Here is a 23,966-nt window from a genome sequence, read left to right as displayed (position 1 = left end):
GGCTGGATTTACATTGGAAGGCCTTTTATAGATAGATAGATAGATAGATAGATAGATAGATAGATAGATAGATAGATAGATAGATAGATAGATAGATAGATAGATAGATAGATAGATAGATAGATAGATAGATAGATAGATAGATAGATAGATACTTTATTATGCTAGCTAACAGCTAAATGACACTTCATGAATGGGGCTGAAACCAAAAAATAAAAAGCTTACAGCACTCAGTATTCCCAGGCGGTCTCCCATCTAGGTACTGACTGAGCCCAACCCTGCTTGGCTTCTGAGATCGGACGAGATCAGGCGTTCCCAAGGTGGTTTGGCCGTAAGCGAAAGAAGCTGGATTTAAAGGCCTGTTATAGCTAGTCAGCCAGCTATCTGAGTGCTAGCCAGCTATCTGGGCTGGATTTACATTGGAAGGCCTTTTATAGATAGATAGATAGATAGATAGATAGATAGATAGATAGATAGATAGATAGATAGATAGATAGATAGATAGATAGATAGATAGATAGATAGATAGATAGATAGATAGATAGATAGATAGATAGATAGATAGATAGATACTTTATTATGCTAGCTAACAGCTAAATGACACTTCATGAATGGGGCTGAAACCAAAAAATAAAAAGCTTACAGCACTCAGTATTCCCAGGCGGTCTCCCATCTAGGTACTGACTGAGCCCAACCCTGCTTGGCTTCTGAGATCGGACGAGATCAGGCGTTCCCAAGGTGGTTTGGCCGTAAGCGAAAGAAGCTGGATTTAAAGGCCTGTTATAGCTAGTCAGCCAGCTATCTGAGTGCTAGCCAGCTATCTGGGCTGGATTTACATTGGAAGGCCTTTTATAGATAGATAGATAGATAGATAGATAGATAGATAGATAGATAGATAGATAGATAGATAGATAGATAGATAGATAGATAGATAGATAGATAGATAGATAGATAGATAGATAGATAGATAGATAGATAGATAGATAGATAGATAGATAGATAGATACTTTATTATGCTAGCTAACAGCTAAATGACACTTCATGAATGGGGCTGAAACCAAAAAATAAAAAGCTTACAGCACTCAGTATTCCCAGGCGGTCTCCCATCTAGGTACTGACTGAGCCCAACCCTGCTTGGCTTCTGAGATCGGACGAGATAAGGCGTTCCCAAGGTGGTTTGGCCGTAAGCGAAAGAAGCTGGATTTAAAGGCCTGTTATAGCTAGTCAGCCAGCTATCTGAGTGCTAGCCAGCTATCTGGGCTGGATTTACATTGGAAGGCCTTTTATAGATAGATAGATAGATAGATAGATAGATAGATAGATAGATAGATAGATAGATAGATAGATAGATAGATAGATAGATAGATAGATAGATAGATAGATAGATAGATAGATAGATAGATAGATAGATAGATAGATAGATAGATAGATAGATAGATAGATAGATACTTTATTATGCTAGCTAACAGCTAAATGACACTTCATGAATGGGGCTGAAACCAAAAAATAAAAAGCTTACAGCACTCAGTATTCCCAGGCGGTCTCCCATCTAGGTACTGACTGAGCTCAACCCTGCTTGGCTTCTGAGATCGGACGAGATCAGGCGTTCCCAAGGTGGTTTGGCCGTAAGCGAAAGAAGCTGGATTTAAAGGCCTGTTATAGCTAGTCAGCCAGCTATCTGAGTGCTAGCCAGCTATCTGGGCTGGATTTACATTGGAAGGCCTTTTATAGATAGATAGATAGATAGATAGATAGATAGATAGATAGATAGATAGATAGATAGATAGATAGATAGATAGATAGATAGATAGATAGATAGATAGATAGATAGATAGATAGATAGATAGATAGATAGATAGATAGATAGATAGATAGATAGATAGATAGATAGATAGATAGATAGATAGATACTTTATTATGCTAGCTAACAGCTAAATGACACTTCATGAATGGGGCTGAAACCAAAAAATAAAAAGCTTACAGCACTCAGTATTCCCAGGCGGTCTCCCATCTAGGTACTGACTGAGCCCAACCCTGCTTGGCTTCTGAGATCGGACGAGATCAGGCGTTCCCAAGGTGGTTTGGCCGTAAGCGAAAGAAGCTGGATTTAAAGGCCTGTTATAGCTAGTCAGCCAGCTATCTGAGTGCTAGCCAGCTATCTGGGCTGGATTTACATTGGAAGGCCTTTTATAGATAGATAGATAGATAGATAGATAGATAGATAGATAGATAGATAGATAGATAGATAGATAGATAGATAGATAGATAGATAGATAGATAGATAGATAGATAGATAGATAGATAGATAGATAGATAGATAGATAGATACTTTATTATGCTAGCTAACAGCTAAATGACACTTCATGAATGGGGCTGAAACCAAAAAATAAAAAGCTTACAGCACTCAGTATTCCCAGGCGGTCTCCCATCTAGGTACTGACTGAGCCCAACCCTGCTTGGCTTCTGAGATCGGACGAGATCAGGCGTTCCCAAGGTGGTTTGGCCGTAAGCGAAAGAAGCTGGATTTAAAGGCCTGTTATAGCTAGTCAGCCAGCTATCTGAGTGCTAGCCAGCTATCTGGGCTGGATTTACATTGGAAGGCCTTTTATAGATAGATAGATAGATAGATAGATAGATAGATAGATAGATAGATAGATAGATAGATAGATAGATAGATAGATAGATAGATAGATAGATAGATAGATAGATAGATAGATAGATAGATAGATAGATAGATAGATAGATAGATAGATAGATAGATACTTTATTATGCTAGCTAACAGCTAAATGACACTTCATGAATGGGGCTGAAACCAAAAAATAAAAAGCTTACAGCACTCAGTATTCCCAGGCGGTCTCCCATCTAGGTACTGACTGAGCCCAACCCTGCTTGGCTTCTGAGATCGGACGAGATAAGGCGTTCCCAAGGTGGTTTGGCCGTAAGCGAAAGAAGCTGGATTTAAAGGCCTGTTATAGCTAGTCAGCCAGCTATCTGAGTGCTAGCCAGCTATCTGGGCTGGATTTACATTGGAAGGCCTTTTATAGATAGATAGATAGATAGATAGATAGATAGATAGATAGATAGATAGATAGATAGATAGATAGATAGATAGATAGATAGATAGATAGATAGATAGATAGATAGATAGATAGATAGATAGATAGATAGATAGATACTTTATTATGCTAGCTAACAGCTAAATGACACTTCATGAATGGGGCTGAAACCAAAAAATAAAAAGCTTACAGCACTCAGTATTCCCAGGCGGTCTCCCATCTAGGTACTGACTGAGCCCAACCCTGCTTGGCTTCTGAGATCGGACGAGATCAGGCGTTCCCAAGGTGGTTTGGCCATAAGCGAAAGAAGCTGGATTTAAAGGCCTGTTATAGCTAGTCAGCCAGCTATCTGAGTGCTAGCCAGCTATCTGGGCTGGATTTACATTGGAAGGCCTTTTATAGATAGATAGATAGATAGATAGATAGATAGATAGATAGATAGATAGATAGATAGATAGATAGATAGATAGATAGATAGATAGATAGATAGATAGATAGATAGATAGATAGATAGATAGATAGATACTTTATTATGCTAGCTAACAGCTAAATGACACTTCATGAATGGGGCTGAAACCAAAAAATAAAAAGCTTACAGCACTCAGTATTCCCAGGCGGTCTCCCATCTAGGTACTGACTGAGCCCAACCCTGCTTGGCTTCTGAGATCGGACGAGATAAGGCGTTCCCAAGGTGGTTTGGCCGTAAGCGAAAGAAGCTGGATTTAAAGGCCTGTTATAGCTAGTCAGCCAGCTATCTGAGTGCTAGCCAGCTATCTGGGCTGGATTTACATTGGAAGGCCTTTTATAGATAGATAGATAGATAGATAGATAGATAGATAGATAGATAGATAGATAGATAGATAGATAGATAGATAGATAGATAGATAGATAGATAGATAGATAGATAGATAGATAGATAGATAGATAGATAGATAGATAGATAGATAGATAGATACTTTATTATGCTAGCTAACAGCTAAATGACACTTCATGAATGGGGCTGAAACCAAAAAATAAAAAGCTTACAGCACTCAGTATTCCCAGGCGGTCTCCCATCTAGGTACTGACTGAGCTCAACCCTGCTTGGCTTCTGAGATCGGACGAGATCAGGCGTTCCCAAGGTGGTTTGGCCGTAAGCGAAAGAAGCTGGATTTAAAGGCCTGTTATAGCTAGTCAGCCAGCTATCTGAGTGCTAGCCAGCTATCTGGGCTGGATTTACATTGGAAGGCCTTTTATAGATAGATAGATAGATAGATAGATAGATAGATAGATAGATAGATAGATAGATAGATAGATAGATAGATAGATAGATAGATAGATAGATAGATAGATAGATAGATAGATAGATAGATAGATAGATAGATAGATAGATAGATAGATAGATAGATACTTTATTATGCTAGCTAACAGCTAAATGACACTTCATGAATGGGGCTGAAACCAAAAAATAAAAAGCTTACAGCACTCAGTATTCCCAGGCGGTCTCCCATCTAGGTACTGACTGAGCCCAACCCTGCTTGGCTTCTGAGATCGGACGAGATCAGGCGTTCCCAAGGTGGTTTGGCCGTAAGCGAAAAAAGCTGGATTTAAAGGCCTGTTATAGCTAGTCAGCCAGCTATCTGAGTGCTAGCCAGCTATCTGGGCTGGATTTACATTGGAAGGCCTTTTATAGATAGATAGATAGATAGATAGATAGATAGATAGATAGATAGATAGATAGATAGATAGATAGATAGATAGATAGATAGATAGATAGATAGATAGATAGATAGATAGATAGATAGATAGATAGATAGATAGATAGATAGATAGATACTTTATTATGCTAGCTAACAGCTAAATGACACTTCATGAATGGGGCTGAAACCAAAAAATAAAAAGCTTACAGCACTCAGTATTCCCAGGCGGTCTCCCATCTAGGTACTGACTGAGCCCAACCCTGCTTGGCTTCTGAGATCGGACGAGATCAGGCGTTCCCAAGGTGGTTTGGCCGTAAGCGAAAGAAGCTGGATTTAAAGGCCTGTTATAGCTAGTCAGCCAGCTATCTGAGTGCTAGCCAGCTATCTGGGCTGGATTTACATTGGAAGGCCTTTTATAGATAGATAGATAGATAGATAGATAGATAGATAGATAGATAGATAGATAGATAGATAGATAGATAGATAGATAGATAGATAGATAGATAGATAGATAGATAGATAGATAGATAGATAGATAGATAGATAGATAGATAGATACTTTATTATGCTAGCTAACAGCTAAATGACACTTCATGAATGGGGCTGAAACCAAAAAATAAAAAGCTTACAGCACTCAGTATTCCCAGGCGGTCTCCCATCTAGGTACTGACTGAGCCCAACCCTGCTTGGCTTCTGAGATCGGACGAGATCAGGCGTTCCCAAGGTGGTTTGGCCGTAAGCGAAAGAAGCTGGATTTAAAGGCCTGTTATAGCTAGTCAGCCAGCTATCTGAGTGCTAGCCAGCTATCTGGGCTGGATTTACATTGGAAGGCCTTTTATAGATAGATAGATAGATAGATAGATAGATAGATAGATAGATAGATAGATAGATAGATAGATAGATAGATAGATAGATAGATAGATAGATAGATAGATAGATAGATAGATAGATAGATAGATAGATAGATAGATAGATAGATAGATAGATAGATAGATACTTTATTATGCTAGCTAACAGCTAAATGACACTTCATGAATGGGGCTGAAACCAAAAAATAAAAAGCTTACAGCACTCAGTATTCCCAGGCGGTCTCCCATCTAGGTACTGACTGAGCCCAACCCTGCTTGGCTTCTGAGATCGGACGAGATCAGGCGTTCCCAAGGTGGTTTGGCCGTAAGCGAAAGAAGCTGGATTTAAAGGCCTGTTATAGCTAGTCAGCCAGCTATCTGAGTGCTAGCCAGCTATCTGGGCTGGATTTACATTGGAAGGCCTTTTATAGATAGATAGATAGATAGATAGATAGATAGATAGATAGATAGATAGATAGATAGATAGATAGATAGATAGATAGATAGATAGATAGATAGATAGATAGATAGATAGATAGATAGATAGATAGATAGATAGATAGATACTTTATTATGCTAGCTAACAGCTAAATGACACTTCATGAATGGGGCTGAAACCAAAAAATAAAAAGCTTACAGCACTCAGTATTCCCAGGCGGTCTCCCATCTAGGTACTGACTGAGCCCAACCCTGCTTGGCTTCTGAGATCGGACGAGATCAGGCGTTCCCAAGGTGGTTTGGCCGTAAGCGAAAGAAGCTGGATTTAAAGGCCTGTTATAGCTAGTCAGCCAGCTATCTGAGTGCTAGCCAGCTATCTGGGCTGGATTTACATTGGAAGGCCTTTTATAGATAGATAGATAGATAGATAGATAGATAGATAGATAGATAGATAGATAGATAGATAGATAGATAGATAGATAGATAGATAGATAGATAGATAGATAGATAGATAGATAGATAGATAGATAGATAGATAGATAGATAGATAGATACTTTATTATGCTAGCTAACAGCTAAATGACACTTCATGAATGGGGCTGAAACCAAAAAATAAAAAGCTTACAGCACTCAGTATTCCCAGGCGGTCTCCCATCTAGGTACTGACTGAGCCCAACCCTGCTTGGCTTCTGAGATCGGACGAGATCAGGCGTTCCCAAGGTGGTTTGGCCGTAAGCGAAAGAAGCTGGATTTAAAGGCCTGTTATAGCTAGTCAGCCAGCTATCTGAGTGCTAGCCAGCTATCTGGGCTGGATTTACATTGGAAGGCCTTTTATAGATAGATAGATAGATAGATAGATAGATAGATAGATAGATAGATAGATAGATAGATAGATAGATAGATAGATAGATAGATAGATAGATAGATAGATAGATAGATAGATAGATAGATAGATAGATAGATAGATAGATAGATAGATAGATAGATACTTTATTATGCTAGCTAACAGCTAAATGACACTTCATGAATGGGGCTGAAACCAAAAAATAAAAAGCTTACAGCACTCAGTATTCCCAGGCGGTCTCCCATCTAGGTACTGACTGAGCCCAACCCTGCTTGGCTTCTGAGATCGGACGAGATCAGGCGTTCCCAAGGTGGTTTGGCCGTAAGCGAAAGAAGCTGGATTTAAAGGCCTGTTATAGCTAGTCAGCCAGCTATCTGAGTGCTAGCCAGCTATCTGGGCTGGATTTACATTGGAAGGCCTTTTATAGATAGATAGATAGATAGATAGATAGATAGATAGATAGATAGATAGATAGATAGATAGATAGATAGATAGATAGATAGATAGATAGATAGATAGATAGATAGATAGATAGATAGATAGATAGATAGATAGATAGATAGATAGATAGATAGATACTTTATTATGCTAGCTAACAGCTAAATGACACTTCATGAATGGGGCTGAAACCAAAAAATAAAAAGCTTACAGCACTCAGTATTCCCAGGCGGTCTCCCATCTAGGTACTGACTGAGCCCAACCCTGCTTGGCTTCTGAGATCGGACGAGATCAGGCGTTCCCAAGGTGGTTTGGCCGTAAGCGAAAGAAGCTGGATTTAAAGGCCTGTTATAGCTAGTCAGCCAGCTATCTGAGTGCTAGCCAGCTATCTGGGCTGGATTTACATTGGAAGGCCTTTTATAGATAGATAGATAGATAGATAGATAGATAGATAGATAGATAGATAGATAGATAGATAGATAGATAGATAGATAGATAGATAGATAGATAGATAGATAGATAGATAGATAGATAGATAGATAGATAGATAGATAGATAGATACTTTATTATGCTAGCTAACAGCTAAATGACACTTCATGAATGGGGCTGAAACCAAAAAATAAAAAGCTTACAGCACTCAGTATTCCCAGGCGGTCTCCCATCTAGGTACTGACTGAGCCCAACCCTGCTTGGCTTCTGAGATCGGACGAGATCAGGCGTTCCCAAGGTGGTTTGGCCGTAAGCGAAAGAAGCTGGATTTAAAGGCCTGTTATAGCTAGTCAGCCAGCTATCTGAGTGCTAGCCAGCTATCTGGGCTGGATTTACATTGGAAGGCCTTTTATAGATAGATAGATAGATAGATAGATAGATAGATAGATAGATAGATAGATAGATAGATAGATAGATAGATAGATAGATAGATAGATAGATAGATAGATAGATAGATAGATAGATAGATAGATACTTTATTATGCTAGCTAACAGCTAAATGACACTTCATGAATGGGGCTGAAACCAAAAAATAAAAAGCTTACAGCACTCAGTATTCCCAGGCGGTCTCCCATCTAGGTACTGACTGAGCCCAACCCTGCTTGGCTTCTGAGATCGGACGAGATCAGGCGTTCCCAAGGTGGTTTGGCCGTAAGCGAAAGAAGCTGGATTTAAAGGCCTGTTATAGCTAGTCAGCCAGCTATCTGAGTGCTAGCCAGCTATCTGGGCTGGATTTACATTGGAAGGCCTTTTATAGATAGATAGATAGATAGATAGATAGATAGATAGATAGATAGATAGATAGATAGATAGATAGATAGATAGATAGATAGATAGATAGATAGATAGATAGATAGATAGATAGATAGATAGATAGATAGATAGATAGATAGATAGATAGATAGATACTTTATTATGCTAGCTAACAGCTAAATGACACTTCATGAATGGGGCTGAAACCAAAAAATAAAAAGCTTACAGCACTCAGTATTCCCAGGCGGTCTCCCATCTAGGTACTGACTGAGCCCAACCCTGCTTGGCTTCTGAGATCGGACGAGATCAGGCGTTCCCAAGGTGGTTTGGCCGTAAGCGAAAGAAGCTGGATTTAAAGGCCTGTTATAGCTAGTCAGCCAGCTATCTGAGTGCTAGCCAGCTATCTGGGCTGGATTTACATTGGAAGGCCTTTTATAGATAGATAGATAGATAGATAGATAGATAGATAGATAGATAGATAGATAGATAGATAGATAGATAGATAGATAGATAGATAGATAGATAGATAGATAGATAGATAGATAGATAGATAGATAGATAGATAGATAGATAGATAGATAGATAGATAGATACTTTATTATGCTAGCTAACAGCTAAATGACACTTCATGAATGGGGCTGAAACCAAAAAATAAAAAGCTTACAGCACTCAGTATTCCCAGGCGGTCTCCCATCTAGGTACTGACTGAGCCCAACCCTGCTTGGCTTCTGAGATCGGACGAGATCAGGCGTTCCCAAGGTGGTTTGGCCGTAAGCGAAAGAAGCTGGATTTAAAGGCCTGTTATAGCTAGTCAGCCAGCTATCTGAGTGCTAGCCAGCTATCTGGGCTGGATTTACATTGGAAGGCCTTTTATAGATAGATAGATAGATAGATAGATAGATAGATAGATAGATAGATAGATAGATAGATAGATAGATAGATAGATAGATAGATAGATAGATAGATAGATAGATAGATAGATAGATAGATAGATAGATAGATAGATAGATACTTTATTATGCTAGCTAACAGCTAAATGACACTTCATGAATGGGGCTGAAACCAAAAAATAAAAAGCTTACAGCACTCAGTATTCCCAGGCGGTCTCCCATCTAGGTACTGACTGAGCCCAACCCTGCTTGGCTTCTGAGATCGGACGAGATCAGGCGTTCCCAAGGTGGTTTGGCCGTAAGCGAAAGAAGCTGGATTTAAAGGCCTGTTATAGCTAGTCAGCCAGCTATCTGAGTGCTAGCCAGCTATCTGGGCTGGATTTACATTGGAAGGCCTTTTATAGATAGATAGATAGATAGATAGATAGATAGATAGATAGATAGATAGATAGATAGATAGATAGATAGATAGATAGATAGATAGATAGATAGATAGATAGATAGATAGATAGATAGATAGATAGATAGATAGATAGATACTTTATTATGCTAGCTAACAGCTAAATGACACTTCATGAATGGGGCTGAAACCAAAAAATAAAAAGCTTACAGCACTCAGTATTCCCAGGCGGTCTCCCATCTAGGTACTGACTGAGCCCAACCCTGCTTGGCTTCTGAGATCGGACGAGATCAGGCGTTCCCAAGGTGGTTTGGCCGTAAGCGAAAGAAGCTGGATTTAAAGGCCTGTTATAGCTAGTCAGCCAGCTATCTGAGTGCTAGCCAGCTATCTGGGCTGGATTTACATTGGAAGGCCTTTTATAGATAGATAGATAGATAGATAGATAGATAGATAGATAGATAGATAGATAGATAGATAGATAGATAGATAGATAGATAGATAGATAGATAGATAGATAGATAGATAGATAGATAGATAGATACTTTATTATGCTAGCTAACAGCTAAATGACACTTCATGAATGGGGCTGAAACCAAAAAATAAAAAGCTTACAGCACTCAGTATTCCCAGGCGGTCTCCCATCTAGGTACTGACTGAGCCCAACCCTGCTTGGCTTCTGAGATCGGACGAGATCAGGCGTTCCCAAGGTGGTTTGGCCGTAAGCGAAAGAAGCTGGATTTAAAGGCCTGTTATAGCTAGTCAGCCAGCTATCTGAGTGCTAGCCAGCTATCTGGGCTGGATTTACATTGGAAGGCCTTTTATAGATAGATAGATAGATAGATAGATAGATAGATAGATAGATAGATAGATAGATAGATAGATAGATAGATAGATAGATAGATAGATAGATAGATAGATAGATAGATAGATAGATAGATAGATAGATAGATAGATAGATACTTTATTATGCTAGCTAACAGCTAAATGACACTTCATGAATGGGGCTGAAACCAAAAAATAAAAAGCTTACAGCACTCAGTATTCCCAGGCGGTCTCCCATCTAGGTACTGACTGAGCCCAACCCTGCTTGGCTTCTGAGATCGGACGAGATCAGGCGTTCCCAAGGTGGTTTGGCCGTAAGCGAAAGAAGCTGGATTTAAAGGCCTGTTATAGCTAGTCAGCCAGCTATCTGAGTGCTAGCCAGCTATCTGGGCTGGATTTACATTGGAAGGCCTTTTATAGATAGATAGATAGATAGATAGATAGATAGATAGATAGATAGATAGATAGATAGATAGATAGATAGATAGATAGATAGATAGATAGATAGATAGATAGATAGATAGATAGATAGATAGATAGATAGATAGATAGATAGATACTTTATTATGCTAGCTAACAGCTAAATGACACTTCATGAATGGGGCTGAAACCAAAAAATAAAAAGCTTACAGCACTCAGTATTCCCAGGCGGTCTCCCATCTAGGTACTGACTGAGCCCAACCCTGCTTGGCTTCTGAGATCGGACGAGATCAGGCGTTCCCAAGGTGGTTTGGCCGTAAGCGAAAGAAGCTGGATTTAAAGGCCTGTTATAGCTAGTCAGCCAGCTATCTGAGTGCTAGCCAGCTATCTGGGCTGGATTTACATTGGAAGGCCTTTTATAGATAGATAGATAGATAGATAGATAGATAGATAGATAGATAGATAGATAGATAGATAGATAGATAGATAGATAGATAGATAGATAGATAGATAGATAGATAGATAGATAGATAGATAGATAGATAGATAGATAGATAGATAGATAGATACTTTATTATGCTAGCTAACAGCTAAATGACACTTCATGAATGGGGCTGAAACCAAAAAATAAAAAGCTTACAGCACTCAGTATTCCCAGGCGGTCTCCCATCTAGGTACTGACTGAGCCCAACCCTGCTTGGCTTCTGAGATCGGACGAGATCAGGCGTTCCCAAGGTGGTTTGGCCGTAAGCGAAAGAAGCTGGATTTAAAGGCCTGTTATAGCTAGTCAGCCAGCTATCTGAGTGCTAGCCAGCTATCTGGGCTGGAATTACATTGGAAGGCCTTTTATAGATAGATAGATAGATAGATAGATAGATAGATAGATAGATAGATAGATAGATAGATAGATAGATAGATAGATAGATAGATAGATAGATAGATAGATAGATAGATAGATAGATAGATAGATAGATAGATCCTTTATTATGCTAGCTAACAGCTAAATGACACTTCATGAATGGGGCTGAAACCCAAAAATAAAAAGCTTACAGCACTCAGTATTCCCAGGCGGTCTCCCATCTAGGTACTGACTGAGCCCAACCCTGCTTGGCTTCTGAGATCAGACGAGATCAGGCGTTCTTTTTTTTTTTTTTTTTTTTTTTTTTTTTTAATTTAATTAAAAACATATTTTTTACAAACACATACATACAAATACTTCATATACATCTGTACATACATACAATACTGAATGCATTAAAATTACACTAAAGATCTACATTTACACTGCATTTACACTTCATTATTCTTTAATCATCCTTACACTTCCTCCCACTTCCACTCTATTTTCTCTAATGTTTTTATTACAAAAGGATTTTTTTCTAATACCGTTTTATTAAAATCTTCCATTTTATCATTCATTTCACAATACACATATATTGCTTCTACCACTTGTTCCATTTTATATTGAAACATTTTCCATACATCGAGTTTTCTTTTTTCATATCTTGCAGTATTTCTTCGTATCCATATAACATATTTTGCTACTGTCACACATATATTCGTCATATATTTGTTTGACCTTTTTGCTTTTACACCAAACATTAGTAAAGATTCCCACTCACTCTGTGTCATTTTCTCATCATAGTCATCCATAAGAATTACTCTCATCATTCTTTTAAATTTTTCCATAAAGTCTTTCAGCTCTTTACAATAAAAGAATAAATGTCTTAATCCCTCGTCTTCCTGCATGCACACTTTGCACAATGCATTCTGTTCTATTCCCATTTTACATAGTCTCATTTCTGTTAAAACCGTGTTATGCCTCAATAAGAAATTAAAATTTTCTACCCTTGGCTCAATGTATTTCTGTCTTATATTCTTCCAATAATGTTTTTCTTCAATCTTTTCATATTTTTCTTTCCAATATCGGTTTGCTGCTGGTTTAATAAAAGTCCTGTCTCTAAATGTTACATAAATTGTTTTTGTTGTTTCCATCTCAAATTTGTTCATACTGTTGTTCACATTCCTATATATTTCAGGGATCATTTTTCCATTTACCTCGTTTCTGTTTATTGATTGTATCCATTCTTTTGATACGGCTTTTTTGAGGTTCTCGTATTGCTTCATTATTGTCTCTTTCTTATATTCCTCTCCTATAGACTCTATTGCATCTATAATTGCTTGTACTGGTAGAAATCCTTCTTTAACCTCATATAAAATGTCTTTTATTTGCTTAATCCCCCCTTCCCACCATTTTTTGTAAAAAATCGTCTCATTATTATGTAAGACATTATTATTTAAAAAGAGTGGAAACTCTAACAATTGTTTTCTGCCTTTTGGTACAATCTCTATTTGATTCAGAAACTCTCCCCAAGATTCTAGTACTTCTCTATAAAAACATGGAATTGAATCCCTCATGTAGTTTTTTGTTTTCATCCATAAAATATTGCATCCTAGATTACTATCTCCACACTTGGTTAAAAAATATTGCATTATCTGTTTCCAGGTGTTGTTTGTTTTTTCATCTAAAAACTTTTTAACTATTTTAACTCTAAAACTTTTCATTTTAATTACGACATCCTGCAGTCCCAGCCCTCCTTCTTCCACTGCTCCAATTAGTGTATTGTAAGCTATTTTATGTCTTCCTTTTCCCCAAATAAAGTTGATCACAATTTCTTTTAGTTTTTTAACAGCTGATGTAGGTATCGAGCAAACTCTCAATAAATACCAAATTTTGGACAGCATTAGTGCATTTATAACTAACACTTTTCCTTTCAATGTCAGGTTTCTCATCCTCCAAAATCCTAATCTTTGTTCCACTCCTTTAATGGCACTCTCCCACGTTAATTCATTTGTTTTTTTAATATCTTTTCCTATGAACAGACCTAGCATCTTCATACTTTCTTCTTCTTCTTTAAACGGTATATTTTCTGGTATTGCATCTATTTGTCCTATTCTCATATATTTGGTTTTCCCTATATTAACTTTTGCTCCTGTTCCTTGACAGTATATTTCCAATATTTCAACTGCCTTTTTCACGCTTAAAAGATCTTGAAGCACCATTGTGGTATCATCAGCATATTGATATATAGGTTCATGGTTTTTATTTCCTTCAATTGTAATTCCTTTAATTTCTTTATTCTCTTTTATCATTAACCCTAATGGTTCAGCAACCATTGTATATAGGAGGGCCGAGAGTGGGCATCCTTGTCTTATTGACCTTGTGACATTGAAGCAATCCGTTATAAACCCATTACACTTAACACATGTTACAATTCCATAATAAAAATTTTTTATCCATTTTAAAAAATTTTCCCCAAAACCAAACTTCTTTATAACATTAAATAAAAATTGGTGTTCCACCCTATCGAAAGCCTTTTCAATGTCTATATTTATCAAGTATCCTTTTAAGTTTTTTTCTTTCATATATATTATTATGTCCCTTAAGCTACCTACCGTATCCGCAATGTCTCTTCCTTCCACCCCATATGCCTGAGTTGTTTTAACAATCATTGGTATAACTTTTTTTAATCTGTTTGCAATTATCTTTGCTAGTATTTTGACGTCTGTATTTAGCATTGTTATTGGTCTATAATTTTGTAGTTCATTAACACTTCCTTTTTTCTTAAATATTAATTTAATCATTCCTATTTTCATGCTCTCACTCAATTCGGCTTTGTTAAAAATTCCATCATATATTTCTTTTAGAATTGGAACTAGAATGATTTTAAAATTTTTATAAAATTCATTTGTTAATCCATCCAACCCAGGACTTTTTTTTGGCTTTAATTGTTCAATTGCAGTTAATATTTCTTCCTCTGTTATTTCACTATCACACTCTTCCTGGTCTTCCTCCGAGACTTTTGTTTTAATTTGTTCTAGTAGTTTCTCTTCTGCTGTTTTATCTACACCCCTTCTTCTAAACAGGTCCTCATAAAATTCTTTAATAACTTTTAGTACTTCCTTTGTTCCTTTTTTTTTTTCTCCTTTAGAGTTTAATACTTCCTTTATTATGGATGTAGCTTGTTTACTTTTCTCTAATTCAAAAAAGAATTTAGTGCTTCTTTCACCCTCCACTGCATATCTGACTTTACTCCTAAGTATTAACCCTCTGCATTTTTCTTCTTCAACAGTTTTCATTTTATCCTGTAATGCTAATAGCCTTTCCATGCTTCCTTCATTTCTGTTTCGCTCAAGGTTCCTAAGTTCTTTTTCCAGTTCTCTTTGCACTCCTGTTTCTTTTAGCTTTTTTATCTTCTGCATTAATTTACAATGTTTAATTGTCAGTTTTTTAATATCGAATTTTAAATTGTCCCACCATATTCTTTTATCAATATTATACAATTTGTCCCTTTTATTCCACATGATCATGTCCTTCACTTGTATGTTGTATAATTTATCTTTTAGAATTTCTTCATTTAGCATCCATACTCCTGGGCCTCTTTTAACCTCTGTAAAGTCCATTACCCAAATTAAATAATTGTGATCACTTAAGGTTGTTTTTTTATAATAAATCCCACTTATTTTCTCTGCCATCTCTTTTGTACATAAAAGCAAGTCTATTCTGCTTTGCTTTATTGTCTCTTGCACATTTTGTTCTCTTGAGTACTCCCTTATCTGATTATTTTTAAATCTCCAAACATCTATTAAGTCATACTTTTCCATTAGATTTTTTAATTGTTCCCTTCCTTTATCTGTTCTAAATACCATTTCATTATTAATATCTAGCTTGCTTAACACTGTGTTGAAATCACCTAATAAAAACACATTTTCCCACGTAGACAAATTAATCATAATTCTTTTAAAAAATTCCGCTTTTTCTCTTTCTTCATTTGGAGCATGTATATTATATAGTATTATTTTCCTTCCATCTTTTTCCACCTGCACAGCTATGCTTTTTCCTTCCCCATCATTAAAAATAACCTTTTCTTTTTCACATGCATTTCTTTGTATTAGAATTGCCACCCCTCTTTGTTTCTTATGTCCATTGTTAAAATAAATATTTCCATCCCACTGTGTTTTATATCTTTGAACACATTCTTCATTCCAACATGTCTCTTGCAAACACATTATTTCCGCACTACTGTTATTAGCTATTATCATTTGAAATTTGTCATTTTTATTTAAACCTCTTACATTTAAACTAACTACTGTTGCTGCTAGCATTACAAGTGGAACAAGATGAAAGGAAAGTACCAACTTTTTCATTTAGCTTAATTATTTATTCCAATTCTTCTTCTTCTAAAAGTTCAAATCTTCCTATTCTTGTAAACCCTTTATCTCCCCTTCTTTCCTTTTGTCTTTCTAAAGCTTTAGTTATATTGGGTTTTATATTCATTTTTCTTTTTCTTATATATTCTATTTTATTTCTCAGTACCTCCAGTTTACTGTCTTTTCCGCCTTCTTCCTCTTCCAGCTCCATTTCGTCTTCTTCTTGTTGTTGCTTTTCGGGTTGTTCAGCTTCTGCATTGTCCTCAGTCATTTCCTCCATTTCTGTACTGTTGTTGTTATTTTCAGAGTTCAGTTCATTATCCATTTGCTCCTTCCCTTGTTCCTTCCTTTTCTCCAGACTTTGTTCCTCCTCCATAACTCCTGCGTTTGCTTTTTGGTGTTGTTCTGTACTCTCCTCTATGTTCTCCTCATCATTCTGTGTTTTTGCTCCTGGTTCGTCTTCTTTTTGTCGTTCCGTTTCGTCCGTCTCTGTTTCCTTTTGGCACCTGCATTTTGTTGTTATGTTTCCACAGTCCAGACATCTCTCAGCCACACACTCATGTGCATAATGTCCTTGTTGCATACACTGTCTACACACGAACTGCGGACAGGCCCTCAATACATGCTCCGGGCTCATGCACATCCTGCAAGTCTTCACCTGCCGGCTGTGGATCACCCGAAAGTACTTTGGACCCTCCGCAGTAGAAAATCGTGTACTATATGGCAGTGATGCGACCTCTTTCGGAAAACGGACTTTAACAATTCTAGTCCCGTCCGCTATATCCGTTCCAGGGTGGTAACGTCTCCTTATTGGTTGTAGAGGCATAACTTGCCATAGCCTTAGTTTATTCATAATTTCTTCATTTGTTATATATGCTGGTAAATGCAAGAATGAGACAACAATGTCCGTTGTTTCCAACTGTCTCACCTCACATAACTTTCCTTTGATTAGTATTCCTTCTAAAGTTTCTTCTGTTGTTTTTTTATCCACCAGTGTGAGCTCATACTCATTTGTTTGTCTTGGCCTAAATGCCAGCAATTTTCCATGTCCTACTGTATTTATGACTTCTTTCATTATTTCCGTTAAGCTGATATTTTCGAGACATGCTGTTTCCAGGATCACTGTTTGTTCTTTGACATAGACTTCTGATTTCTTTTGTTGTCCACTGCTTCTTTCCTTTCCACTGTTGTTATCCATATTATCAGTTCCGGTTGTTAATCTCTCGTTCGAATCCATTTTTCTTTTTCGTTGTTCCATTCCTGTGTCTGTGTCTGGTGTATCCTCCATTTTATCCAAAAATTATGCAAAAACAAGCTGCTCCCCGAGCAGCAAAACTGCTGGGGAGCTACAATCAAAACAAAGTTTTAACTTAAAGTCCACTTAATTGTAATTCTGACTAAAAATATTAACAAAAAACTGTCAAACAAACTGGCCTTTCCCTCCCAAACTGCACAGGTCAAAGGTTGCTTCCTGTCACCACTAGGAGGCGCTATCAGGCGTTCTCAAGGTGGTTTGGCCGTAAGCGAAAGAAGCTGGATTTAAAGGCCTGTTATAGCTAGTCAGCCAGCTATCTGAGTGCTAGCCAGCTATCTGTGCTGGAATTACATTGGAAGGCCTTTCATAGATAGATAGATCGATAGATCGATAGATCGATAGATAGATAGATAGATAGATAGATAGATAGATAGATAGATAGATAGATAGATAGATAGATAGATAGATAGATAGATCCTTTATTATGCTAGCTAACAGCTAAATGACACTTCATGAATGGGGCTGAAACCCAAAAATAAAAAGCTTACAGCACTCAGTATTCCCAGGCGGTCTCCCATCTAGGTACTGACTGAGCCCAACCCTGCTTGGCTTCTGAGATCAGACGAGATCAGGCGTTCCCAAGGTGGTTTGGCCGTAAGCGAAAGAAGCTGGATTTAAAGGCCTGTTATAGCTAGTCAGCCAGCTATCTGAGTGCTAGCCAGCTATCTGTGCTGGAATTACATTGGAAGGCCTTTCATAGATAGATAGATCGATAGATCGATAGATCGATAGATCGATAGATCCTTTATTATGCTAGCTAACTGCTAAATGACACTTCATGAATGGGGCTGAAACCCAAAAATAAAAAGCTTACAGCACTCAGTATTCCCAGGCGGTCTCCCATCTAGGTACTGACTGAGCCCAACCCTGCTTGGCTTCTGAGATCAGACGAGATCAGGCGTTCCCAAGGTGGTTTGGCCGTAAGCGAAAGAAGCTGGATTTAAAGGCCTGTTATAGCTAGTCAGCCAGCTATCTGAGTGCTAGCCAGCTATCTGTGCTGGAATTACATTGGAAGGCCTTTCATAGATAGATAGATCGATAGATCGATAGATCGATAGATCGATAGATAGATAGATAGATAGATAGATAGATAGATAGATAGATAGATAGATAGATCCTTTATTATGCTAGCTAACAGCTAAATGACACTTCATGAATGGGGCTGAAACCCAAAAATAAAAAGCTTACAGCACTCAGTATTCCCAGGCGGTCTCCCATCTAGGTACTGACTGAGCCCAACCCTGCTTGGCTTCTGAGATCAGACGAGATCAGGCGTTCCCAAGGTGGTTTGGCCGTAAGCGAAAGAAGCTGGATTTAAAGGCCTGTTATAGCTAGTCAGCCAGCTATCTGAGTGCTAGCCAGCTATCTGTGCTGGAATTACATTGGAAGGCCTTTCATAGATAGATAGATCGATAGATAGATAGATAGATAGATAGATAGATAGATAGATAGATAGATAGATAGATAGATAGATAGATAGATAGATAGATAGATAGATAGATAGATAGATAGATAGATAGATAGATCCTTTATTATGCTAGCTAACAGCTAAATGACACTTCATGAATGGGGCTGAAACCCAAAAATAAAAAGCTTACAGCACTCAGTATTCCCAGGCGGTCTCCCATCTAGGTACTGACTGAGCCCAACCCTGCTTGGCTTCTGAGATCAGACGAGATCAGGCGTTCCCAAGGTGGTTTGGCCGTAAGCGAAAGAAGCTGGATTTAAAGGCCTGTTATAGCTAGTCAGCCAGCTATCTGAGTGCTAGCCAGCTATCTGTGCTGGAATTACATTGGAAGGCCTTTCATAGATAGATAGATCGATAGATCGATAGATAGATAGATAGATAGATAGATAGATAGATAGATAGATAGATAGATAGATAGATAGATAGATAGATAGATAGATAGATAGATAGATCCTTTATTATGCTAGCTAACAGCTAAATGACACCATGAATGGGGCTGAAACCAAAAAATAAAAAGCTTACAGCACTCAGTATTCCCAGGCGGTCTCCCATCTAGGTACTGACTGAGCCCAACCCTGCTTGGCTTCTGAGATCGGACGAGATCAGGCGTTCCCAAGGTGGTTTGGCCGTAAGCGAAAGAAGCTGGATTTAAAGGCCTGTTATAGCTAGTCAGCCAGCTATCTGAGTGCTAGCCAGCTATCTGTGCTGGAATTACATTGGAAGGCCTTTCATAGATAGATAGATCGATAGATCGATAGATCGATAGATCGATAGATAGATAGATAGATAGATAGATAGATAGATAGATAGATAGATCCTTTATTATGCTAGCTAACAGCTAAATGACACCATGAATGGGGCTGAAACCAAAAAATAAAAAGCTTACAGCACTCAGTATTCCCAGGCGGTCTCCCATCTAGGTACTGACTGAGCCCAACCCTGCTTGGCTTCTGAGATCAGACGAGATCAGGCGTTCCCAAGGTGGTTTGGCCGTAAGCGAAAGAAGCTGGATTTAAAGGCCTGTTATAGCTAGTCAGCCAGCTATCTGAGTGCTAGCCAGCTATCTGTGCTGGAATTACATTGGAAGGCCTTTCATAGATAGATAGATCGATAGATCGATAGATCGATAGATCGATAGATCCTTTATTATGCTAGCTAACTGCTAAATGACACTTCATGAATGGGGCTGAAACCCAAAAATAAAAAGCTTACAGCACTCAGTATTCCCAGGCGGTCTCCCATCTAGGTACTGACTGAGCCCAACCCTGCTTGGCTTCTGAGATCAGACGAGATCAGGCGTTCCCAAGGTGGTTTGGCCGTAAGCGAAAGAAGCTGGATTTAAAGGCCTGTTATAGCTAGTCAGCCAGCTATCTGAGTGCTAGCCAGCTATCTGTGCTGGAATTACATTGGAAGGCCTTTCATAGATAGATAGATCGATAGATCGATAGATAGATAGATAGATAGATAGATAGATAGATAGATAGATAGATAGATAGATAGATAGATAGATAGATAGATAGATAGATAGATAGATCCTTTATTATGCTAGCTAACAGCTAAATGACACCATGAATGGGGCTGAAACCAAAAAATAAAAAGCTTACAGCACTCAGTATTCCCAGGCGGTCTCCCATCTAGGTACTGACTGAGCCCAACCCTGCTTGGCTTCTGAGATCGGACGAGATCAGGCGTTCCCAAGGTGGTTTGGCCGTAAGCGAAAGAAGCTGGATTTAAAGGCCTGTTATAGCTAGTCAGCCAGCTATCTGAGTGCTAGCCAGCTATCTGTGCTGGAATTACATTGGAAGGCCTTTCATAGATAGATAGATCGATAGATCGATAGATCGATAGATAGATAGATAGATAGATAGATAGATAGATAGATAGATAGATAGATAGATAGATAGATAGATAGATAGATAGATAGATCCTTTATTATGCTAGCTAACAGCTAAATGACACTTCATGAATGGGGCTGAAACCCAAAAATAAAAAGCTTACAGCACTCAGTATTCCCAGGCGGTCTCCCATCTAGGTACTGACTGAGCCCAACCCTGCTTGGCTTCTGAGATCAGACGAGATCAGGCGTTCCCAAGGTGGTTTGGCCGTAAGCGAAAGAAGCTGGATTTAAAGGCCTGTTATAGCTAGTCAGCCAGCTATCTGAGTGCTAGCCAGCTATCTGTGCTGGAATTACATTGGAAGGCCTTTCATAGATAGATAGATCGATAGATCGATAGATCGATAGATAGATAGATAGATAGATAGATAGATAGATAGATAGATAGATAGATAGATAGATAGATAGATAGATAGATAGATCCTTTATTATGCTAGCTAACAGCTAAATGACACTTCATGAATGGGGCTGAAACCCAAAAATAAAAAGCTTACAGCACTCAGTATTCCCAGGCGGTCTCCCATCTAGGTACTGACTGAGCCCAACCCTGCTTGGCTTCTGAGATCAGACGAGATCAGGCGTTCCCAAGGTGGTTTGGCCGTAAGCGAAAGAAGCTGGATTTAAAGGCCTGTTATAGCTAGTCAGCCAGCTATCTGAGTGCTAGCCAGCTATCTGTGCTGGAATTACATTGGAAGGCCTTTCATAGATAGATAGATCGATAGATCGATAGATCGATAGATCGATAGATCCTTTATTATGCTAGCTAACTGCTAAATGACACTTCATGAATGGGGCTGAAACCCAAAAATAAAAAGCTTACAGCACTCAGTATTCCCAGGCGGTCTCCCATCTAGGTACTGACTGAGCCCAACCCTGCTTGGCTTCTGAGATCAGACGAGATCAGGCGTTCCCAAGGTGGTTTGGCCGTAAGCGAAAGAAGCTGGATTTAAAGGCCTGTTATAGCTAGTCAGCCAGCTATCTGAGTGCTAGCCAGCTATCTGTGCTGGAATTACATTGGAAGGCCTTTCATAGATAGATAGATCGATAGATCGATAGATCGATAGATCGATAGATAGATAGATAGATAGATAGATAGATAGATAGATAGATAGATAGATAGATAGATCCTTTATTATGCTAGCTAACAGCTAAATGACACTTCATGAATGGGGCTGAAACACAAAAATAAAAAGCTTACAGCACTCAGTATTCCCAGGCGGTCTCCCATCTAGGTACTGACTGAGCCCAACCCTGCTTGGCTTCTGAGATCAGACGAGATCAGGCGTTCCCAAGGTGGTTTGGCCGTAAGCGAAAGAAGCTGGATTTAAAGGCCTGTTATAGCTAGTCAGCCAGCTATCTGAGTGCTAGCCAGCTATCTGTGCTGGAATTACATTGGAAGGCCTTTCATAGATAGATAGATCGATAGATCGATAGATCGATAGATCCTTTATTATGCTAGCTAACTGCTAAATGACACTTCATGAATGGGGCTGAAACCCAAAAATAAAAAGCTTACAGCACTCAGTATTCCCAGGCGGTCTCCCATCTAGGTACTGACTGAGCCCAACCCTGCTTGGCTTCTGAGATCAGACGAGATCAGGCGTTCCCAAGGTGGTTTGGCCGTAAGCGAAAGAAGCTGGATTTAAAGGCCTGTTATAGCTAGTCAGCCAGCTATCTGAGTGCTAGCCAGCTATCTGTGCTGGAATTACATTGGAAGGCCTTTCATAGATAGATAGATCGATAGATAGATAGATAGATAGATAGATAGATAGATAGATAGATAGATAGATAGATAGATAGATAGATAGATAGATAGATAGATAGATAGATAGATAGATAGATAGATAGATCCTTTATTATGCTAGCTAACAGCTAAATGACACTTCATGAATGGGGCTGAAACCCAAAAATAAAAAGCTTACAGCACTCAGTATTCCCAGGCGGTCTCCCATCTAGGTACTGACTGAGCCCAACCCTGCTTGGCTTCTGAGATCAGACGAGATCAGGCGTTCCCAAGGTGGTTTGGCCGTAAGCGAAAGAAGCTGGATTTAAAGGCCTGTTATAGCTAGTCAGCCAGCTATCTGAGTGCTAGCCAGCTATCTGTGCTGGAATTACATTGGAAGGCCTTTCATAGATAGATAGATCGATAGATCGATAGATAGATAGATAGATAGATAGATAGATAGATAGATAGATAGATAGATAGATAGATAGATAGATAGATAGATAGATAGATAGATAGATCCTTTATTATGCTAGCTAACAGCTAAATGACACCATGAATGGGGCTGAAACCAAAAAATAAAAAGCTTACAGCACTCAGTATTCCCAGGCGGTCTCCCATCTAGGTACTGACTGAGCCCAACCCTGCTTGGCTTCTGAGATCGGACGAGATCAGGCGTTCCCAAGGTGGTTTGGCCGTAAGCGAAAGAAGCTGGATTTAAAGGCCTGTTATAGCTAGTCAGCCAGCTATCTGAGTGCTAGCCAGCTATCTGTGCTGGAATTACATTGGAAGGCCTTTCATAGATAGATAGATCGATAGATCGATAGATCGATAGATCGATAGATAGATAGATAGATAGATAGATAGATAGATAGATAGATAGATAGATAGATCCTTTATTATGCTAGCTAACAGCTAAATGACACCATGAATGGGGCTGAAACCAAAAAATAAAAAGCTTACAGCACTCAGTATTCCCAGGCGGTCTCCCATCTAGGTACTGACTGAGCCCAACCCTGCTTGGCTTCTGAGATCAGACGAGATCAGGCGTTCCCAAGGTGGTTTGGCCGTAAGCGAAAGAAGCTGGATTTAAAGGCCTGTTATAGCTAGTCAGCCAGCTATCTGAGTGCTAGCCAGCTATCTGTGCTGGAATTACATTGGAAGGCCTTTCATAGATAGATAGATCGATAGATCGATAGATCGATAGATCGATAGATCCTTTATTATGCTAGCTAACTGCTAAATGACACTTCATGAATGGGGCTGAAACCCAAAA

At 38.7% G+C, this 23,966-nt stretch overlaps 41 non-coding genes and 3 pseudogenes across 41 annotated transcripts; all 44 read right to left on the bottom strand.

Moving 5' to 3' along the window:
• Positions 1 to 218: 218 nt before the first annotated feature.
• Positions 219 to 337, bottom strand: LOC134315965 (5S ribosomal RNA). The gene has a single exon (XR_010013016.1). It is a non-coding gene; the product is annotated as a 5S ribosomal RNA (ribosomal RNA).
• Positions 338 to 636: 299 nt separating this feature from the next.
• Positions 637 to 755, bottom strand: LOC134315953 (5S ribosomal RNA). Its single transcript, XR_010013005.1, has one exon. It is a non-coding gene; the product is annotated as a 5S ribosomal RNA (ribosomal RNA).
• Positions 756 to 1,070: 315 nt separating this feature from the next.
• On the bottom strand, positions 1,071 to 1,189 carry LOC134315410 (5S ribosomal RNA; annotated as a pseudogene).
• A 323-nt stretch (positions 1,190 to 1,512) lies between these two features.
• LOC134315330 (5S ribosomal RNA) lies at positions 1,513 to 1,631 on the bottom strand. Its single transcript, XR_010012483.1, has one exon. It is a non-coding gene; the product is annotated as a 5S ribosomal RNA (ribosomal RNA).
• Positions 1,632 to 1,974: 343 nt separating this feature from the next.
• LOC134315941 (5S ribosomal RNA) lies at positions 1,975 to 2,093 on the bottom strand. The gene has a single exon (XR_010012993.1). It is a non-coding gene; the product is annotated as a 5S ribosomal RNA (ribosomal RNA).
• A 299-nt stretch (positions 2,094 to 2,392) lies between these two features.
• LOC134315930 (5S ribosomal RNA) lies at positions 2,393 to 2,511 on the bottom strand. The gene has a single exon (XR_010012982.1). It is a non-coding gene; the product is annotated as a 5S ribosomal RNA (ribosomal RNA).
• Positions 2,512 to 2,826: 315 nt separating this feature from the next.
• Positions 2,827 to 2,945, bottom strand: LOC134315409 (5S ribosomal RNA; annotated as a pseudogene).
• A 295-nt stretch (positions 2,946 to 3,240) lies between these two features.
• LOC134315815 (5S ribosomal RNA) lies at positions 3,241 to 3,359 on the bottom strand. Its single transcript, XR_010012872.1, has one exon. It is a non-coding gene; the product is annotated as a 5S ribosomal RNA (ribosomal RNA).
• A 287-nt stretch (positions 3,360 to 3,646) lies between these two features.
• Positions 3,647 to 3,765, bottom strand: LOC134315408 (5S ribosomal RNA; annotated as a pseudogene).
• Positions 3,766 to 4,076: 311 nt separating this feature from the next.
• LOC134315329 (5S ribosomal RNA) lies at positions 4,077 to 4,195 on the bottom strand. Its single transcript, XR_010012482.1, has one exon. It is a non-coding gene; the product is annotated as a 5S ribosomal RNA (ribosomal RNA).
• A 315-nt stretch (positions 4,196 to 4,510) lies between these two features.
• Positions 4,511 to 4,629, bottom strand: LOC134315918 (5S ribosomal RNA). Its single transcript, XR_010012971.1, has one exon. It is a non-coding gene; the product is annotated as a 5S ribosomal RNA (ribosomal RNA).
• Positions 4,630 to 4,936: 307 nt separating this feature from the next.
• Positions 4,937 to 5,055, bottom strand: LOC134315907 (5S ribosomal RNA). Its single transcript, XR_010012960.1, has one exon. It is a non-coding gene; the product is annotated as a 5S ribosomal RNA (ribosomal RNA).
• A 303-nt stretch (positions 5,056 to 5,358) lies between these two features.
• Positions 5,359 to 5,477, bottom strand: LOC134315895 (5S ribosomal RNA). The gene has a single exon (XR_010012949.1). It is a non-coding gene; the product is annotated as a 5S ribosomal RNA (ribosomal RNA).
• Positions 5,478 to 5,796: 319 nt separating this feature from the next.
• LOC134315882 (5S ribosomal RNA) lies at positions 5,797 to 5,915 on the bottom strand. The gene has a single exon (XR_010012938.1). It is a non-coding gene; the product is annotated as a 5S ribosomal RNA (ribosomal RNA).
• Positions 5,916 to 6,214: 299 nt separating this feature from the next.
• Positions 6,215 to 6,333, bottom strand: LOC134315871 (5S ribosomal RNA). Its single transcript, XR_010012927.1, has one exon. It is a non-coding gene; the product is annotated as a 5S ribosomal RNA (ribosomal RNA).
• Positions 6,334 to 6,640: 307 nt separating this feature from the next.
• LOC134315859 (5S ribosomal RNA) lies at positions 6,641 to 6,759 on the bottom strand. The gene has a single exon (XR_010012916.1). It is a non-coding gene; the product is annotated as a 5S ribosomal RNA (ribosomal RNA).
• A 315-nt stretch (positions 6,760 to 7,074) lies between these two features.
• Positions 7,075 to 7,193, bottom strand: LOC134315848 (5S ribosomal RNA). Its single transcript, XR_010012905.1, has one exon. It is a non-coding gene; the product is annotated as a 5S ribosomal RNA (ribosomal RNA).
• A 315-nt stretch (positions 7,194 to 7,508) lies between these two features.
• LOC134315837 (5S ribosomal RNA) lies at positions 7,509 to 7,627 on the bottom strand. The gene has a single exon (XR_010012894.1). It is a non-coding gene; the product is annotated as a 5S ribosomal RNA (ribosomal RNA).
• A 303-nt stretch (positions 7,628 to 7,930) lies between these two features.
• On the bottom strand, positions 7,931 to 8,049 carry LOC134315825 (5S ribosomal RNA). The gene has a single exon (XR_010012882.1). It is a non-coding gene; the product is annotated as a 5S ribosomal RNA (ribosomal RNA).
• Positions 8,050 to 8,332: 283 nt separating this feature from the next.
• LOC134315814 (5S ribosomal RNA) lies at positions 8,333 to 8,451 on the bottom strand. The gene has a single exon (XR_010012871.1). It is a non-coding gene; the product is annotated as a 5S ribosomal RNA (ribosomal RNA).
• Positions 8,452 to 8,766: 315 nt separating this feature from the next.
• Positions 8,767 to 8,885, bottom strand: LOC134315802 (5S ribosomal RNA). Its single transcript, XR_010012860.1, has one exon. It is a non-coding gene; the product is annotated as a 5S ribosomal RNA (ribosomal RNA).
• Positions 8,886 to 9,204: 319 nt separating this feature from the next.
• LOC134315791 (5S ribosomal RNA) lies at positions 9,205 to 9,323 on the bottom strand. Its single transcript, XR_010012849.1, has one exon. It is a non-coding gene; the product is annotated as a 5S ribosomal RNA (ribosomal RNA).
• A 299-nt stretch (positions 9,324 to 9,622) lies between these two features.
• On the bottom strand, positions 9,623 to 9,741 carry LOC134315779 (5S ribosomal RNA). Its single transcript, XR_010012838.1, has one exon. It is a non-coding gene; the product is annotated as a 5S ribosomal RNA (ribosomal RNA).
• A 299-nt stretch (positions 9,742 to 10,040) lies between these two features.
• LOC134315767 (5S ribosomal RNA) lies at positions 10,041 to 10,159 on the bottom strand. Its single transcript, XR_010012827.1, has one exon. It is a non-coding gene; the product is annotated as a 5S ribosomal RNA (ribosomal RNA).
• A 283-nt stretch (positions 10,160 to 10,442) lies between these two features.
• LOC134315755 (5S ribosomal RNA) lies at positions 10,443 to 10,561 on the bottom strand. Its single transcript, XR_010012816.1, has one exon. It is a non-coding gene; the product is annotated as a 5S ribosomal RNA (ribosomal RNA).
• Positions 10,562 to 10,860: 299 nt separating this feature from the next.
• On the bottom strand, positions 10,861 to 10,979 carry LOC134315744 (5S ribosomal RNA). Its single transcript, XR_010012805.1, has one exon. It is a non-coding gene; the product is annotated as a 5S ribosomal RNA (ribosomal RNA).
• Positions 10,980 to 11,282: 303 nt separating this feature from the next.
• On the bottom strand, positions 11,283 to 11,401 carry LOC134315732 (5S ribosomal RNA). Its single transcript, XR_010012793.1, has one exon. It is a non-coding gene; the product is annotated as a 5S ribosomal RNA (ribosomal RNA).
• Positions 11,402 to 11,712: 311 nt separating this feature from the next.
• On the bottom strand, positions 11,713 to 11,831 carry LOC134315719 (5S ribosomal RNA). The gene has a single exon (XR_010012781.1). It is a non-coding gene; the product is annotated as a 5S ribosomal RNA (ribosomal RNA).
• A 6,255-nt stretch (positions 11,832 to 18,086) lies between these two features.
• LOC134315769 (5S ribosomal RNA) lies at positions 18,087 to 18,205 on the bottom strand. Its single transcript, XR_010012829.1, has one exon. It is a non-coding gene; the product is annotated as a 5S ribosomal RNA (ribosomal RNA).
• A 207-nt stretch (positions 18,206 to 18,412) lies between these two features.
• LOC134315768 (5S ribosomal RNA) lies at positions 18,413 to 18,531 on the bottom strand. The gene has a single exon (XR_010012828.1). It is a non-coding gene; the product is annotated as a 5S ribosomal RNA (ribosomal RNA).
• Positions 18,532 to 18,786: 255 nt separating this feature from the next.
• On the bottom strand, positions 18,787 to 18,905 carry LOC134315766 (5S ribosomal RNA). The gene has a single exon (XR_010012826.1). It is a non-coding gene; the product is annotated as a 5S ribosomal RNA (ribosomal RNA).
• A 291-nt stretch (positions 18,906 to 19,196) lies between these two features.
• Positions 19,197 to 19,315, bottom strand: LOC134315765 (5S ribosomal RNA). Its single transcript, XR_010012825.1, has one exon. It is a non-coding gene; the product is annotated as a 5S ribosomal RNA (ribosomal RNA).
• Positions 19,316 to 19,588: 273 nt separating this feature from the next.
• Positions 19,589 to 19,707, bottom strand: LOC134315706 (5S ribosomal RNA). Its single transcript, XR_010012769.1, has one exon. It is a non-coding gene; the product is annotated as a 5S ribosomal RNA (ribosomal RNA).
• A 245-nt stretch (positions 19,708 to 19,952) lies between these two features.
• Positions 19,953 to 20,071, bottom strand: LOC134315764 (5S ribosomal RNA). Its single transcript, XR_010012824.1, has one exon. It is a non-coding gene; the product is annotated as a 5S ribosomal RNA (ribosomal RNA).
• Positions 20,072 to 20,278: 207 nt separating this feature from the next.
• On the bottom strand, positions 20,279 to 20,397 carry LOC134315763 (5S ribosomal RNA). The gene has a single exon (XR_010012823.1). It is a non-coding gene; the product is annotated as a 5S ribosomal RNA (ribosomal RNA).
• Positions 20,398 to 20,670: 273 nt separating this feature from the next.
• LOC134315695 (5S ribosomal RNA) lies at positions 20,671 to 20,789 on the bottom strand. Its single transcript, XR_010012758.1, has one exon. It is a non-coding gene; the product is annotated as a 5S ribosomal RNA (ribosomal RNA).
• Positions 20,790 to 21,064: 275 nt separating this feature from the next.
• LOC134315762 (5S ribosomal RNA) lies at positions 21,065 to 21,183 on the bottom strand. The gene has a single exon (XR_010012822.1). It is a non-coding gene; the product is annotated as a 5S ribosomal RNA (ribosomal RNA).
• Positions 21,184 to 21,454: 271 nt separating this feature from the next.
• LOC134315761 (5S ribosomal RNA) lies at positions 21,455 to 21,573 on the bottom strand. The gene has a single exon (XR_010012821.1). It is a non-coding gene; the product is annotated as a 5S ribosomal RNA (ribosomal RNA).
• A 207-nt stretch (positions 21,574 to 21,780) lies between these two features.
• LOC134315760 (5S ribosomal RNA) lies at positions 21,781 to 21,899 on the bottom strand. Its single transcript, XR_010012820.1, has one exon. It is a non-coding gene; the product is annotated as a 5S ribosomal RNA (ribosomal RNA).
• Positions 21,900 to 22,158: 259 nt separating this feature from the next.
• LOC134315759 (5S ribosomal RNA) lies at positions 22,159 to 22,277 on the bottom strand. The gene has a single exon (XR_010012819.1). It is a non-coding gene; the product is annotated as a 5S ribosomal RNA (ribosomal RNA).
• Positions 22,278 to 22,476: 199 nt separating this feature from the next.
• On the bottom strand, positions 22,477 to 22,595 carry LOC134315757 (5S ribosomal RNA). Its single transcript, XR_010012818.1, has one exon. It is a non-coding gene; the product is annotated as a 5S ribosomal RNA (ribosomal RNA).
• A 287-nt stretch (positions 22,596 to 22,882) lies between these two features.
• On the bottom strand, positions 22,883 to 23,001 carry LOC134315756 (5S ribosomal RNA). The gene has a single exon (XR_010012817.1). It is a non-coding gene; the product is annotated as a 5S ribosomal RNA (ribosomal RNA).
• Positions 23,002 to 23,274: 273 nt separating this feature from the next.
• LOC134315684 (5S ribosomal RNA) lies at positions 23,275 to 23,393 on the bottom strand. Its single transcript, XR_010012747.1, has one exon. It is a non-coding gene; the product is annotated as a 5S ribosomal RNA (ribosomal RNA).
• Positions 23,394 to 23,646: 253 nt separating this feature from the next.
• LOC134315754 (5S ribosomal RNA) lies at positions 23,647 to 23,765 on the bottom strand. The gene has a single exon (XR_010012815.1). It is a non-coding gene; the product is annotated as a 5S ribosomal RNA (ribosomal RNA).
• Between the last annotated feature and the right edge of the window lie 201 nt (positions 23,766 to 23,966).

Source organism: Trichomycterus rosablanca, chromosome 5 (genome assembly GCF_030014385.1).
Source record: "Trichomycterus rosablanca isolate fTriRos1 chromosome 5, fTriRos1.hap1, whole genome shotgun sequence".
NCBI lineage: Eukaryota > Metazoa > Chordata > Actinopteri > Siluriformes > Trichomycteridae > Trichomycterus > Trichomycterus rosablanca.
The sequence above is the reverse complement of the archived record's forward strand: the minus strand, read 5'-3'. Positions and strand labels throughout refer to the sequence as shown.